At 41.5% G+C, this 17,071-nt stretch overlaps 1 long non-coding RNA gene across 1 annotated transcript; it reads left to right on the forward strand.

Moving 5' to 3' along the window:
• Window positions 1–8,427: 8,427 nt before the first annotated feature.
• Window positions 8,428–9,805, forward strand: LOC118499046. Its single transcript, XR_004901543.1, has 2 exons — window positions 8,428–9,251; window positions 9,353–9,805. It is a non-coding gene; the product is annotated as an uncharacterized LOC118499046 (long non-coding RNA).
• Window positions 9,806–17,071: the final 7,266 nt, after the last annotated feature.

The raw sequence follows: 17,071 nt of genomic DNA on the forward strand, positions 1-17,071 counted from the left end.
ACCAAAATGAATCTCTCCTGATCTCCCGATGTGCAAAGTACTTTCGTACCTGTTTGTTACGGCTTTCATCACACCTGTCGGGTTTTAACTTATTTGAGTTTCTTCTTTAACACTAAATTATTCAGTTCAGCTCACACGTTTATTCAGCACCTACTATGATGAGTCGAGTATGGTGACAGAAACAGAATCAGAGAATTGCTGAGGTTGAAGAGGGTCATATAAATGGTTCATGTAAGAAATGTATCTAAATAATAATGGCAGTGAGTGCCTTTATGTGTCACAGATGCTTAATATCTAAATTGGGTGGGATGCTCGGATTATTCATTCATCTGAAACACGGTGAAAATATGAACACCCATTACAAGTTAGTGTGTTCAGTATGGAAAACTCAAGGAAGGCTGGAGAGAGGACGTCACCTGAAATGGACCATAGCCTATAAACATTTGAATTATTCAGCTACATGAACAAAGAAATGCAAATTAAAAGATGACCCTTTTCCCTACCAAATTAGCAAACATGTTTTCAATACTCATTCTGAAGGCAACAGAAAAAACTAGAATAAATTTATGCCAAAATATGATCAATAGTTGTCTAGGTGTTAATATATTTTTATTATATTCTTCTGACTTTCACAGTATTCTACCATAAGTGTGTACTACCTTTATAACCAGAAAAAAATAAACTTTTAAAAACTGAGTAGGCTTTGGATGCCACGTGTGTAACTTCTCTTACAGAACCAAGACAGGGATGAAATGGGAAGGCATTAGGGGAAAGGTAGGGACATGCAAATCCAAATGACAAACTTAAAAGAGAAAACTAAATACCACAAAGAAATGAAAGCATGGGCAAAGACTTAGCTCCAGAGATTTTCACTTCTGGATCGCAGCACTAATTAAAAGCAAAAAGGATAAAAAGTTTAAGTGTCCAACAAGTACATGTAATACATGTAGCCATGTTGTTGAAGTGCCTTTTCTCAAATGTGTTCATAAGTTTCTTTAAAATTACAAAACAGCATATACAATGTGATTCCTTTTTGAAACATTGTTATAAACATAGAAAGGTCTGGCAGGCTGCCCCGAAATGTTCACAATGGTTGTTTCTGATGGGTAAATTTGAGTGTTTTGGTTTTTTGTGCCTGCCTTCATTTTTATGAGCAAAACTAACTGCTTTTTATAGGTAGTTGTTTAAAGTTCTAAAAATATATCACAGCAACAAATGACATTGCAAATAATCTTAAACTGCTTTACACCTTTCAGCTTTTTAGTAGCTAATGTCTAATCCATTTAGTGAGTACAACAAAAATTCGGCTGGCCTGTCATTTCAAATGTTGATTTAAAAACAGTCCGCGCGGCCCTGCGCAGGTACGAGCCACACTCGGACCAGTAGGCCCACTAGAATAGGAACGGCATACCTCTACATCCGGGGGAGTCTGCCCTCCGAACCCGGAAGTGAATGGGGGGGGGTGCACAGCTTTCTGGGAAGAGTTAAAGAAACGGCTTTAGGCGTCTGCTGACTGTTACCAAGGCAACCGAGAGCAATTGATGATTCTGTGAGATTTGGAGCCATTAGCAGGTTAGGCTGAAAGGCTCCGAGGCCATTTGGGACAAGTCAGGAGGGCGAGAGAGCCCTTTTGAAAGGCAATTGCCCTAGTCAGGAGTTATCCAGTAGTGTCCAGCGGGAACGCCTGCCCCGGGGATCTGGGCCGCGCCCTCCTGTACCACTCTGAGCCTTGCAGTGAAATAAAATGTGTGGCCCATTAGCTTCTTACTGTCACTTCTCTAGTTTTCTGCCTCCTTTCAGAAAATATAAGTTGGGAATTTCTAATTTACATTGTAATGCGGTCTAATGTCAAAGTAAATTATTCTTGCTTTTAAAATTGTGAGAGAAAAAATTTTTTTAAACTAACTGCCCAGAAGTAACTTCAATTTTTTCGTGTGTTATCAGACTCTTTTCTCTGCATAAATATTTTTTACATACTTAAGTTTATTTGTGGAAAATCATTTGGTAGCCTTTTTCACACATATATATTTATATATGATATAATTCTGATATTGAAATCTTAGCAACAAAGGCATTGAAAATTTTAACGTAAATCTGTAGTGAGTAGAAGAGATAGAAATGAAGTGAATGCACCATGCAGAGACAATTCTTTCAAAAAGTTTGGTTGTAAAAGAAAAGAGAAATGTCAGTAGCCAGAGGAGAATGGCAAGTGAAATGAAAGAATCGAGAGGCTTTTCTTTTAGGAGAAGAGACTTGGTGATGTTTATTAGTGCAAGAGAAAAAAAAAAAACTGGTAGTCAGAGGTTACAGATAACTGGCAAGAAAGGAGATAACTGAATGGATTCCTGAAGAAATAGGAGATGAGATGCATAAATCAAGTATATCAATTAGCTTTGATAGGAGACAGCACTGGGAAGGAGGATGTCAAGGTGGGTATGGATGTTAATAATTTAAAAACTTACAAATTGGCAAAAGAGTAACAAAAACATACTGAAAAGTACATATAAACATGGCCAATAAATAGGTGTCTTCAGCCACATTAGTGATAAATATAACCGGCAAAGATTAGAAAGAAAATAGTAAGTGTTGGACTAGGGTTTAGGGAAACAGGCATTGCAGATGGGAATAGAAATTGGTACATCTCCCTTCTCCCTCAGGCATTTTAGAACTATGTATCAAAAATCCTTAAAATGCATATGTACTATGACTCAGCAAGTATCCTAGGAAATTCTCAAGAGGAAATAAAACTGCACACAGGCATTGAACTGGGTGGAATTCAAGTTGTCCACCAACAAAATATAGGTTAGACACAGATAACATAGTTGCGGATAAGGGAGGTTCACTCGTATTAGTTTAAGGGCACCCTCAGGCTTTCTAGGAAGGGAATGTGATCGACTACCTGGATTCACAATCACTGGGATGTTTGAGCCACTGAAAATGACGTAGAAGACTAATGATAAGGAAAGATGATGTATAATACATTAAGACAGAAAAATGGGTTATGAAAGCAGCAGTGTGTAGTTTCTTACCAGATAGTATTTTTGTTTGTTTTTTAGCTATTCTGCTTTTTTACTTATCTGTATCCTGTATGATAAATATATTTTGTAAAAACTCAAACATAAGAGAGCAAATAAAACATTGCTCTCTTAAAGAGGTGAATGAGTTTGTAAGTGGGAAGTTGGAGAAGTGCTGTCCTGACAGCTTTGAAGTAGATGATGGCTCTCTGTGAATTCAGAGGTCAAAAAATAATAATAAGAAGATGCTTTTAGCAAGTTTTAAGAACTATTTTAATGTATTTTATAAATGTATATTATTTATTGATACTCAGCCTCTCTCACAAGATTTAGTGTGCTCAGAAAAAGATATACATTGTAAAACAAGAAAAAGATTGGAAGAGAAAATAGACAAAAGATAACTGAAAAGTAAAATAAAGGCAGAAGTAAGTTAATACCCCCAAAAACTATGCCAAAAGGTCCTGTGTGCTAGAGGGGTGCCACCACAAATTAGGCTCGAGGTTCTTAGCAACTAAAGCAGAGGGAAAACATAGTTTTACGTTTCATGTGGTCTATAAGGTTATTATTTTTAATTTGCTTAAAAGAAGTATAGTTTTGGTATAGAAGCCTGAGGAAAAACAAAATCTCCCAAGGTCCTCATAAGGGCATAATATGAGATTCAGCTGTTAGTATTATATTCTGGTTTTTATAGAATTTAGGGACATCTCAGAAAGGTTATACACATATCTATTAACTCAATAATTATAAGCTCTTACTCTTATTAAGTAATGTGAAAAATATAAACACATGTAAGACTAAGTCCCTGTCTCATCTATTAAGGAAAAATAACTATAATATATAATAGTGTATTTATATGTGATGAATAACTAGTAAGATGAATAATTAGTATGATGAATATTAGAATAACTAATATGAATAACTATAAATCAAGACAGGAACCCTGACTGGTATGACTCAGTGGATTGAGTGCCAGCCTGCAAACCAAAGGGTCGCCAGTTCAATGCCCAGTCAGGGCACATGCCTGGGTTTCAGGCCAGGTCCCCAGTAGGGGGCTCACCAGAGGCGACCACACATTGACGTTTCTCTCCCTCTTTCTCCCTCCCTTCTCCTCTCTAAAAATAAATTTAAAATTTTTAAAAAAGAATAAACATAGGGTGGTAAGGGAGTAGGAATAAACAGTCATGGGATAGAATTCAAGCCTGAGTATATATAGGAGTATTTACCATATTTATTACATGGTCAATCAAAAAGATTAATTCAATAAAGTGTTTATGAACAATGAACTAGATTTGGGGAAGAAAAATAGATCTTTACCTTATTCACCATCCCAGAATAAATTCCAAATGGATTTGTGACTTAACATGTAAAAATTGAAGCCAGATTCTCAAGAGATATTGGAAGGTATATGATTGGTACAATCTTTAGCAATGTCTGATAAATTTTTAATATCAATACCTTTTGATAAAGCTTTTCTTTTTTATTAAATTTATTGGGGTGACATTGGTTAATAAAATTATATAAGTTTCAAGTGTACAATTACATTATCTGTATATTGTATTGTGTGCCTACCACCCAAAGTCAAATCTTCTTCCAATTAGCACAGCTTTTCAATTCTAGTATTTATCTCATAGGAACACAAAACATATGTATAAAGATAAATATGGGTAAACCCTGCCCAGGTGGCTCAGTTGGTTGGAGCATCATCCCATGCACCAAAAGGCTATGGGTTCAATTCCCAGTGAGGGTACATACCTAAGTTGCAGGTTCCATCCCCATCCTGGGAGCATTTGGGAGGCAACCCAGTGATGTTTCTCTCCCACATCAATTCAGTGTCTGTCTGTCTGTCTTTCTCTCTCTTTCCTTTCTCTCCCCTTCTCTGCCTCCTCCTCTTCCCCCACCTCTCCTCCCTTCGTCCTCTGTTCCTCTCCCTAAGCATATCCTTGGTGAGGATTAAAAAAGATAAACATGGGTAATATCACATTGAAATACCAAAAACAGTGTACACATGTGGAATATGATATGGAATATCTATACCATGCATTCTCAGAGGGGCACTATAACAGCCAAGGATGTGAAAACTGGTTCTTGTGGGGAGGGACAAAAAACTGATGTTTTATATATAAAACACAAATATGCATAAAGTACATAAATAGATACACAGTATATATGTGGTTTTGAAATTTCATGGGGAAATGGTTATAAATGTCTAAAAAGGCTTCTTAGGAGGACAATAATGGAAAAAGACAGAAAAACTGATCTGTACAATTTGATAACATGCAACTCAAAGACTGAGGTAGATGTAGGTGTTATTATTGACAAAAGAGGATGTCCAAGATGCATGCAATTTTAGAAAAACAAAAAGTATATTATTTATATATTTATATATAAATATAAATACTGACAGTGTTTATCTATGGGGTTAAAATTTTAAGAAATAGTCTACATTAAGTATAATGTTCACATTTTATAGCAGCATTTTAATAATAAAAATATGCCATAAGAATAAAACAATATTGGAATAGTTTCATAGTTTTGTGGTGAGAAAGGACTTTTTTTTAATTCTCACCCAAGGATATGTTTATTGATTTTAGAGAGTGAGGAGGGGAGAGAAACATCAATGCGAGAGAAACTGATTGACTGGCTCTCCTGTACACCCCTACCAGGGGTCAAACCCACAACCTAGGTAGGTGCCCCGACCAGGAATTGAACCCACAAGCTTTTGGTGTACAGGACGACATTCCAACCAACTAAGACACCCGGCCAGGGTAAGCAGGGACTTTCTAAATGTGACCCCAAAGCCCAAAAGTATTAAAGTTTAAGTTACATAAATTTAAAATTAAAAATTACTACATGGGGAGAAAAAACACACATACACACCATAATTGAAGTTGAAGCAATAACCCAAGAGAATATTTGCAACAAATATGACAAAAGGTACATGTCGTTAATATACAAAGAGCTATTATTACCTGTCAATAAAAGATTCAAATCTAAACAGATAAACCTGGTAAAGAACATGAACAAGCAAATTACACACACACACACACACACACACACACACTACAAATGGCTAATAATCATACAAAAATACTTTTATTCTTGCTAAGAAATACAAATAATTTGATCACTGAGTTAACATATTTTCATTTGATTAGCAAAGCTAATTAACAAAGGTTGGTGTTGGCATAGATATGATGGAGTACTGTAAGAGTATAAATAGGTTCAACCTGCCCTGACCATTGTTGCTCAGTGGATTGAGTGCTGGCCTGTGAATCAGAGGGTCACTGGTCCAATTCCCAGTTGGGGCACATGCCTGGATTTCGGCCAGGTCCCCAATGGAGGGCACTCAAGAGACAACCACACATTGATGTTTCTCTCCCTTTCTTTCTCCCCCACTTCCCCACTCTAAAAATAAATAAAATCTTTTTTTAAAAAACGGTTAAAAATGTAGGTTCAACCTTTTTTTTATTTTATTTTAATCATTGTTCAAGTACAGTTTTCTCTCAGCCTTTCTTATGTACAGTTTAGCAACACATATCAAAATGTTAAATATACATACCTTTGAATTAGCTATGGTACAAATCAGAAAAGATACATATGCAAGAATGTTATTTATAATATTAGTTAAAGATTGGATGCCCTGGCCTATGTGTCCCAGTTGGTTGCCCTACACCAAAAGGTTGAACGTTTGATTCCTGGTCAGGGCATGTGTGGGAGACAACCAGTTAATGTTTCTCTCTCTCTCCCCCCACCCCCGCCTCCTCTCTCTCTCAAGTCAATAAACATATTTTTAAAAATTAAAAAATATCAGTGTCCCAGGTTCGATTCCCAGCCAGGGTACATTCCTGGGTTGCAGGCCATAACCCCCAGCAACCGCACATTGATGTGTCTGTCTGTCTGTCTGTCTCTCTCTCTCTCTCCCCCCTCCCTCCCTTCCCTCACTAAAAACAAATTAATAAAATCTTTTAAAAAAATTTAAAAATATCTGGAAACAACTTAAAGACTTATAAATAAGAGATTAAATGTACTTTGGAGTGAAAAGAGGTTCTTACAAAACAAGTTCATTGTGATCCTATTTAGATAAATTATGGATACTAATTTACATAAATTAGTAATAGAAATCTCTAATGGCATTTCAAGTGAGTTTCAAGTTTATGCAGACGTGAGATGATGCATGAAGTCCTGTGTACCCCCCCTCAGCTTCGGCTCATACCCAATCTCCTTTCCCGCCCCCTCTTGAACACTAATTTTTGAAGCAAATCCAAGATATCTTATCACGGAAGTCCATAGTACTATAAGCTCTCCTTGCGTCCATGGTTTTCATTTTGTGGGTTTGGAACCATGTGGACTTTTGTTTTGTTTTGTTTTTGTGCTTTGGCAGCTGTGCTTTGGAATACGTGGCTGAGAATCTGGAAAGAAGCAGCTGTGCACTCAGAGCTTGTAGTCAGTCTGGCCGACACCCAGCAGCAACCTTATGCCCTGAGTAGCCATCAAACTTATATCCACCCCTGTTATTAGCATTGTCTCAAAGACTGGGTATTATGTTTATCTCCCTTAGTTTCATCCACGTAGTTTCATCCTAGGAGAAAATAATTTTCCACTTTTGAGAACTGGCACGAGGAAACAGGAAAAACTAAACCTGTGTGGACGAAACTAAGTGTTACCAACAGGTGCGCGAGAAGGCAGCAGACACTGGAGGTTGCTTGGGTCTGACTAAATGTGCGCTGGAAATCCCTAGACACTCAGGGATGCCGAGTGAATAGAGGGCACGCGCCTGTAACCCTCGCTTAGTTCTTACCGCCCTCAGAATCCCAGGCAGGAAAAAGCATATCCATCAAGGGCAAAGATGGGGAAACCAGCCACAAGGTACAGCTCCTCTTTAAGGGAGTCAGGCAGTCAGCAATGTCTTCCTCTTCCCCGGTTTGAAAGCCCACTCACCTGGTGGGCTGTCAGGAAAGGGCCTCCACGCCATCGACCTAAGAAGCCACCCCGCTAACTCCAGCACTTCATCTGACATGCCCTTTATGCCACACCTCCCCTGTCTTCCCTCTTCTCTCTCACCCTTCACCCCTCCTTCCCTTGGCTGCTTCATCAGTCGCCCACAAACAACCTCAACAACCCTTCACTGGTACTTCCACCAGCCCCTGTGGTCCTCTCCTTCCCCCACCTGACGGAGCCTGCGCGGCAGACAGCAGTCCCCCACACCCACGGTTTTTCTCGCAGAGACTGCAGTTTCCTGTGGTCAACCACAGTCTGAAAGAACTAAACGGAAAATTCCAGAAATAATTCATAAGTTTTAAATTGCACACTATACTGAGTAGCATGATGAAACCTCATGCCATGCTGCTCCATCCCACCTGGAATGTGAACCATCCTTTGTCCACCAAACCCGCCCATCTGCCCCTGAGCAGCCACCTTGGTTACCAGCGCGGCTGCTGTGGTGTCGCAGTGCTCGTCCTCAAGTAATCCCTATTTTACTTAGTAGTGCCAGATTCACCTAACTCTTATTGCCGTATATCGCTACAATTGTTTTATTTTAGTGTAATCTCTTACTATGCCTAATTTATAAATTAAACTCTGTCATATGTATGATGGTTTCAGGCATCCACTGGGGGTCTTAGAATGTATCCCCTACAGATAAGCAAGAGCTCTAACTGTGTTAGAAACAACACGGGCTTTGGATGAGAAGAAGGGACGTTTGACTCTTGGCTCTGCATTAATGAGCTTTATGATCTTGGATATATTACAGATCTCAGTTTCCTCACCTGTAAGTCAGGATAATGAGATCTGCTTTGTAGAGCTGTGAAAAGATCAATAATGATGCTTTTAGTGTCTGCCGCATCAGTAGCTCAGGCGGTACCTGGTAGTGGCAGTGGTAATGGGAAGAAAGAACTGACGCTTCCTACATAAAATCCCCATGTTAGAAAGGCCAAATCTTTATTCTTTATTTTCTTTCCACCTTCTAATCTTCTAATCTGTGCTTCCTCACTTTAAAAAGTAAATGATTTTAAAATCTTTTCCAACACTAAAATTTGATTTTTAATGACAAAAATTGCAATAAACTGATGTATAGTAAAGGCCTATTGTGTGCAGAGAAGGTCACATAAGATTAAGTTAAAATCTCCCAAAAAACATCTTTAGATTTTCATTATTTTTCTTCCTTCACACAGTATTCCCAATGGTATCGCCGCATATATGATCAAAAGGAGCAGCAAGTGACAATCACTCCTCTACACAGTGTTTTGGCATCTGAGGCTCTTTCCCTATGTATTTATATATATGAATTAAATAATGTGTATGCCTCAAAAATTTGATTTTAATCTTCATTATTTTCTAAGCCTGTGCTGCCTGACAGGAACACCACGAGCCCTGTGTGGCCGCGTGAGGCCCTGAAGTGTGGCCAGTCGGAGTGGGAACGTGCTGGGGGGTGTGGACTGCACGCTGGGTCTCGAGCCTTACGTTGGGGAAAAAGAATGGAATATGTCTCCTTGACAGTTTGATGTTGATTGCATTTAAAATGATAATATTTTAGACATACCCGGCTAAATAAAACATATTATTAAAATTAATTTCATCTTTCTTTTTTACCTTTTTTAATGTGGCTATTATCATTACCAAGTGGCTCACATAATATTTCTATTGCTGTAAACAAATAGGAAGTCTATATAATGTTAGTAATCTCCAAAGCATTATTGTCACTAAATTTTAGTAAACTTAATTCTCTAAGTTATAATATCTGTAAGGTTTTTTTCTGTACATACTCTCTGGGGAGTAAAATCAGTACCCACTCTTACTTAGTGAGTTTTACGTTTTGATTTTGGGGGTGATCCTCAAGTCACTGGATAGCAGTCGCTACTTGACAAAGACCGTCTGTGACGCTCAGCAGCGCAGGCCCATTCTGAGGAGCCCGTCAGTGAGAGCTCTCGAGAGGTGATCATCCTTCAGCTTCAGTGTCTAGGAAGCTCGCTTCATTAAAACTGGATTGGTTCGGGGCAGCCCAGCTCAGCCATCCCCTGGGCACTGTGACGGCCGTCACTGGCAGCTGACAAGGTTATCACTGGGAAGATGCCTTTCACCTGCTTGTCTCCTCTGATCATCACCATTAAAAGGCTCTGAATCTGGGGCTGTGAGATGTGCTTTCGTGTGTTCATGAACCTCTTTAAATGGTGCTCAGCTTTGTGTGTATATGAGTTCTTCTACATAGAGGATGCATAGCTTTCACCAGATTTTGCAAAGGTGTCTATGACTCTCAGAAAATGAAGCACCACTGACACAAGAAATTAAGTACTGCCCTACCTGCTATATTAGTTTTCTATTGCTCCAACAACAAATGACCATAAATTTAGCAACATAACACTGTTATAATTCTGTAGTTCAGAAGTCTGACGTGGTCTCACCAGGCTACAACCAAGGTCTTGGAGGCCTGCATTCCTTTCGGGAGGTGCTAGGGGAGAACCGATTTGTTTGCTCCCTCAGGTTGTTAGCAGAATTCAGCTCCTCGCAGCTGTGGGACGGAGGTCCCACTTCCTCACCTGCTCTCTGAGTGTGCTTCCCGGCCTAGAGGCTGCCCTCATGTCCTTGGCTCACGGCCCCCTTCCTCCATCTTCCAAGCCAAGGTTTCAGCCCTTCTCAAGCTCTGAGTCTCCCCTGCCCCTTCGTTAGTCTCTTCTCCTTTAGTCTCATCTCTCTGCCTCGTTTCCCTGCCCTTGTCTTCCACTTTGGAAGACTCATGTGACTACATCAGGCCCATCTGGATAACCCAGAATCTTAACCCTTAATCTTCCTATTTTAAGGTTTCTAACCTCAATTCCCCCTCAAAGTCTTTTTTCTAATCATACAATTTAATATCTTTACAGATGCCAGGGACTAGGGGGCCATTATTCCACCTATCACACTTCCCACCCATGTTTGTGCTCCTTGCTGCATTCCGGGCACGGAGTTGAGCCTGGTGACTGTCCTCTGTGCAAGATGTCCGTCAGCAAAGTGTGTGCGGCAAAGGGCACCCAACAGCTTCCTCAGTCTTCCGTCAGTTTCTGATCAGCCAAGTGCCACCCAGGTCCCAGTGCACTCAGGCCCCAACAGCACCCCACTCCTCCTGCTCCTGGGGGGGGGGGGGTCAGGACCGCCACCTCTCTACCTGTCCTCCTCTTAAAAAATAAAGCCCCACAGTTACTGTCTGGAATGGGTCTAGTAAAATAAGTCCCTCTAAACTGTTAAAGACTGATAAGCAATAACCCTTCCCTAGTAATCTTAGAACAAAAATTAAGAGATTTGTAAAATGTATTAAATCACATAGAAAATGAATTACTCGCTTTCAGTGAATTGCAGTGAAGCTGTATCCGTGGCTTATTCAATCCTTCTGCTCGTCTGTGTCCTCTGCGTTTCCTCCCTACCGTCAATGATCCACACCATTCACTGGGTTTTCATCGTGGGCACCAGCATCCGTCCCTCTCCCGTCCAGGAGACTCACCTTCTGTGCCTGACCTTCAGCCCTGGCTCTGCTCACAGGTCTCCCGGAGAAAATCGAGGGCCTACCTTTCGCTAAGATTATAAACAACCAGAGAAGGAGGTTGCGTTACAGAGAGAAGGTCCAGGTGTGTTGGCCTGGACCACTGTCAGCTGTCTCCCTTGTGAATGAGATCTGCCCCAGGGGTTTCCTCACAGCATGCTTGTTTTGTAGAGAAATGGTCAAGTTTTAAATGGTATTTGGAATAACTGTCTTCATCAGTATAGAAGACCTTTTTATATTTAATTGAAACAAGAGTTAGCAGCCAATCTAAAAAGATAGGAGAAAAAAGTTATTCAGAGATTGAACTCTGGCTTGCTTACAAACTCTCTTTCTCTCCCTCCCTTGCTCTCCCCTCCTCCCCCACCCACACACACCTGTTTCATCGATGCAAAGATGCAATAAAGAAGTCTAAAGCATTAAAACTGTTTTCTTGCTGATAGACTGTGTTCAAAACTCAAACTTTCCAGGTGCCCTTCCCTGAACCATCTCCCTGGCACACGGCAGGCCTCTCCAGCGCCACACCCACTCACCTACTGGGGCGGGGTCTGGTGGGGGGGGCATCACACTTTAACAGGGCTGCTTTGACATGGGGCTATTTTTCACGAGGTCTGAAAAACAAGACGTCACTTCTCCTCACACTGTCTCCCCGCCTCATCTATTCTGTATCATCAGGTAACGAGTACTGTCCGCATCCTTCCCCCGGTCCTCAGGCCCCATCTCTGATCTGCACCCCACCCCCACCCCACGCCCTAGCCTTCTCTCCAGGTGAGTCACAGTGAGGCCAGCGAAGCCTCAGCCTCAGGACCCTCATTTGAGAGACCTCTGGGGGCTGTAGAGGGGCCAGGTGGGGAGGTGAAGCCAGGTTGCAAGTCAAAGCATTTCTGTGTGAGCTGGTAAATCACCTAAAAAGATATCAGAAGAAAGTCTTCTGAATCTCCAAAGCATGAATTTTCTCATTCTAAATAAATACCTAAATGGACAATTTTGTACATAATTTTGCATGTTTTTTTCCTTAGAAGGCCCCCAAATTGTAAAAGCTTCAGCCTCACAAAACCTAGCTCTGCCTCTGCTCACCTCATCACAGCTCCCGTCACACCCCCGAGTCTCAGCTCACCCTTACTTCCCTCCTAAGCCCCACCCCAACTCTCCCCCAGTTCTGGGAACCGCAAGGTGAGAAGTCAATTTAAATGCTATTTTCCATCACTTATTAGCTATGTGCCCCTGAGCACAATTAAACTTTGTATTCCCCACCTGTAAAAGGTAGACAATAGTAGCTATCTTGAAGGGTTATTTTCAAGGATCAGAAATAATGGATGCAAAGTGCCCGTCATCTTGCTCAGCAGTCGGCACTGAATTTATATCACCCAAGACTTTCGAACAGTGCGATACGTGAGGATGTGGAACACGAACTACGCTGGAGCCAGGCAGATTCCACGAACAGCGTCATTAGTCCTCACGCTGTGTGTCAGAACCCAGACATCGCCAAGCTTTCGACGACTCCATGTCAACCCACTTTGGGCCCAGTCCTGGGCGTCTCACGCATTGGGAGTCCTCAGACTTTGGTCCTTGCCCTCCAGCACCCCAACTCTGCCCCAGAGGACCGCTCCCCACAACAGCTCTTCATATGGTACTTTTGCTCCACCCTTTATTTCCAGCATGGAAAAAAACCTATTAATTTTTCTGCTCCCTCTGTGTCGTAGTTTGTTAGGACTGCTAAAAGAAAAAAATACCACAGACGAGGTAGCTTATTAACAACATAAATGTAATGCTTCCAGTTCTGGAAGCTGAGAAGTCCAAGATCAAGGCACCAGCACGGTCTGGAGAGAGCCTTTCCCTGGTTCTAAGCCAGCCCCTGCTCACTGCATCCTCACGTGGTGGGAGGGGCCAGGCAGTTCTCAGGAGCTGCTTTCTGAGGCACTAATCCCATTCAGAGGGGCTTCACCCTCACGGCTTACACACCTCCCAAAGGCCCCACCTACTAGTACCATCACATCAGGCACTGGGATTTCAAGACAGGAATTTGGGGAGTATACAAACATTCAGAGCATAGCACCCCACTTAAGCTACTTCCTAAGGATTGCTCTATAGTCAATTATTCCTCATATTCATTGAGCATCTGCACATGTACAAGACACTTTGTTAGGTTTTGGGGAGAAAACAAGGAAAATGAGAACTTTCTATCTTAATGCGTTTACAGTAAAGAAAATGGATTCAATGACTACAAAGGAGTACAGTGTGTGTTAAGTGTTGCAGAAGTTCAAAGAAGTAAAAAAAAAAAGTTTGGACTTGAAGAATCAGGGAAGGTTGAAGGAAGGCTTGTTCAGTCCTGACTTTAAAGGATGGAAAGAGCTTTGGCAGCAACACAGAGGAAGAGGGGACACGTGTTGCAATGTGTCTCGGAGCCTGGCTCGGTGGAAGTGAGCACAGGAGTCCTGAGGGAAAGAGCTGGAAGAGAAGTTGAGGTCAGATTGCAGGGACGCTGGATGCCAGGCTAGGGAATTCCGACATAGGCGGTGGGGAGCTCTGGGGAAGGGAGTGAAGAAAGAGAGCAGGAACCGCTGTGATGGGGGACAGCCGTAGGCCAGCTCGGCGAGAGGCCTGGCGGTGGGGGAGCCCGTTTCCACCGCAGCTGCAGCCCGCCTCTGTTTATGGAGCAGAAACTCTGCGGATTTAGCTCTTGAAAGAAAAAAAAAAAACTTCATTCTAGACTAGGATGAGCATTGAATAAATAAACACACTGGTAAGAAAACACAAGCATTATTTAAAAAAAGAAAAGAAAAGAAAGAAAACAACCAGCTTTCTGACTCTGTTAGAACAGACTGCAGCCCAAGTTCGCTGGTCGCTTTCTTCACCCTCCATGAGTCTCCCTCTGCCAGCCTCCCTTCTACTTCTTCCCCAGCTTCTCTTCTGCCCGCTCCCCACTGCGTTTGCTCGCCAGAATTCATCCTCAGCAACCTCCACCAACGGCACACTCCTCCACACACTGTCTGGGTCATTTCCCTTCAGTCTTGCGATCGTACACCCAGGCCCACATATCCAGATGGGCCTGGAAACTCACAGGCACCCTACGCTTTTACAGCCCTCTGAAAATCTCCTCCACCCAGACCCCAAGCCAAAACCCTGGGTGACAGTCATCCTAGAACTTCCCTCACTCTCATTTCCTCTACCAGTCTTATACCCTGAATAGTAAAGGCCCATAAGAGACTACTATGAAGACAATTATGTGGACAGCACATGCAAAAGAATGAAACTGGACCTCACCTTACATCATACACTAATATCAATTCAAAATGGACTAAAGACTTGAATATAAGGCGTGAAGACATAACACTCCTAAGAAAACATAGTGGGTTAGCTCCTTGACATCAGTCTCGGCAATGATTTTTCTTGGCAACAAAAGCAATAACATCAAACTAAAAAGCTTCTGCAAAGAAAACCAACAAAAGGCAGCCAACAGAATGGGAAAATATACTTGCAAACCATATACCTAAGGGGTTAATATACAAAATATATAAAGAACTTATACAACCCAACAGCAAAAATTCAGTTAAAAAGTGGGCAGAGGAACTAAATAGACATTTTTTTCAAAGCAGGCATACAAATGACTGACAGGTACATGAAAGGTGCTCAATATCACTAATCATCAGAGAAATGCAGATTAAAACCACAGTGAGGTGTCACCTCACACCTGTTAGACTGGCTGTCATCCAAAAGGCAAGAGGTAAGTGCTGGTGAGGGTGTGAAGAAAAGGGAATACTTACGCACTACCGGTGGGAATGTAGGGTTGTGCAACCGCTCCGGAAAACAGTATGAAGATTCCTGAAAATATCAAAAAATATAATCCAGCAATTGTCCTCCTGAGTATACATCCAAAGAAAACAGAATCACTATCTAAAAGAGATGTCTGCGGCCCAATGTTCACTGCAGCATCATTCACGATAATCAAGACATGGAAAAAACCTAAGTGTCCATCAATGCATGAATGAATGGATAAAGAAAAAAATAATATACTAATTTCATTACTAACGAAATATATATTTTTCTTTGTCCATATATAATTTCACTATTAATATACATATTATATATAATGCAGCCACAAAAAAAAGGCAATCCTGTTATTTGTAACAACATAGATGGGCCTTTGGACTCTGAGAGCATTATGCTAAGCGAAATAAGTCGGACAGAGGAAATATACCGTGTGATATCACTTATACGTCAATCCAAAAAAATGAACTCATAAAACAGAGATCAGATTGGTAGTTGCCAGAGGTGAGGGGGTAGGTTGAGGAGAGCATTAGGTGAAAATCCAAACTCCCACCTGTGAGATAAATGACTTCTGTGGGTGCAGTGTGCATCATGGTGGCGAGTTAACAATGCTACATTGTATATTTGGAAGCTGCTAAGAAAGTGATCTTAGAAGTTCTTATCTCAAGAAAAAAATGTATAATAATGGGAGGGGATGCATATTAACAAAACTTATTATGCTAACCCTTTTACAACTTATGCACATATCAAATCATTATGTTGTACATGTTACACTAATACAAAGTAATATGTTGATTGTATGTCAGTAAAACTGGAAAAATTAGAAATAAAAATAATAAATAGTACTCAAATCCACTCCTTCCTCAATGTTCCCATTTTCACTGTTCTAGGCCTTCACCATCATTCACTGATAATTACAGTGCCTGCCAACTAGTTCTCTGCCTTCTCCTCACTGCTACCACGATGATTCTTAAAGCATAAATCTGATTCTGTAGCTCTACTGCTTAACACCAGTGGCCCTCCACCCTACTCTCCCTCACCTCTCCAGGCATCATGTTCTTATTCTGTATTGTTACGATCTGCCCTCCACTTAACCTCTTCGCCCTCCTCTCCCACCACTCCCACCAGCATCAGTTATTCCCTCAGGTATTCAGCAAGGATTTGTGTGTCGTCGGCTGCGCACCTCACCTCACACCGTGCCCTACAGCCACATTTGCAATACCTGGACACTCAGTGCAATGCCCTGCCTCCCTGCGTGTGCTTCCCAATCACCTGAGCCGCGCTCCTCTACCTCCACCCTCCCCAGTCTACCTGGAAAGCTCCCTATTCTGCAAGACACAGGTCAAGTGCTGCCTACTCTCTTTCAGGACTTCCCTGACCTCCAGGCAGGGGTGGCCATTGCGCATCTCTGTCCTCAGCATGCCTGCTCTTCGCTGTTACTGCACACCGCGTGGCATTTACTTGTTCATGTATCTGCCTTTACCTCCACGCTTTTAACTCCTTGAGGACAAGGTTTTACATATCTAACTCATCTTAGGTCCCTGACACCACTTAGAATAGAGGATAAAAAGTAAAAATTCAATTTGTTGACTAATTTCTCAGATCTCTTCCAGCTCTGAAATTCTGTGATTAGGTTAAAAATAATTGAGACCATGTCATATATTCACACCCCGCTCCACACAAAATTGTTAACTTTAATTTTCATACTTAGGGTTTTCTTTAAAATCCTGCAGGCAGCAGGCAGCAACTGCAGATGCAATACCCATGCTGGTACTCTCCTGGC

This window comes from Phyllostomus discolor, chromosome 2, assembly GCF_004126475.2.
Source record: "Phyllostomus discolor isolate MPI-MPIP mPhyDis1 chromosome 2, mPhyDis1.pri.v3, whole genome shotgun sequence".
NCBI classification, from domain to species: Eukaryota; Metazoa; Chordata; class Mammalia; order Chiroptera; family Phyllostomidae; genus Phyllostomus; species Phyllostomus discolor.